The sequence below is a fragment of the Athene cunicularia genome, assembly GCF_003259725.1.
Source record: "Athene cunicularia isolate RWA chromosome 10 unlocalized genomic scaffold, athCun1 chr10_part1, whole genome shotgun sequence".
Lineage (NCBI taxonomy): Eukaryota > Metazoa > Chordata > Aves > Strigiformes > Strigidae > Athene > Athene cunicularia.
Genome location: NW_020799112.1, coordinates 20,371,367 through 20,371,566, shown reverse-complemented (window position 1 = coordinate 20,371,566; position 200 = coordinate 20,371,367).

The following is a 200-nucleotide window of genomic DNA, read 5'->3' as shown; positions in this document are numbered from 1 at the left end:
CAACAGGAGGAGCGCGGTGAGGGAAGGACGCGGATGTTTTCCTCCCAGCACGGGCCGGTTCCTGTGGCAGGACGGAGCCTGAGCGTGCGGTCGGCGACGAAGCCACCGAGAATCCCTGACACCTGGGCCAAGTCCCGTTCAGAATCGCTCCGTGCGGGCGGGCAGGGCCGGGCAGCGGGCCCCCCCCCGCCGCTTCCCCA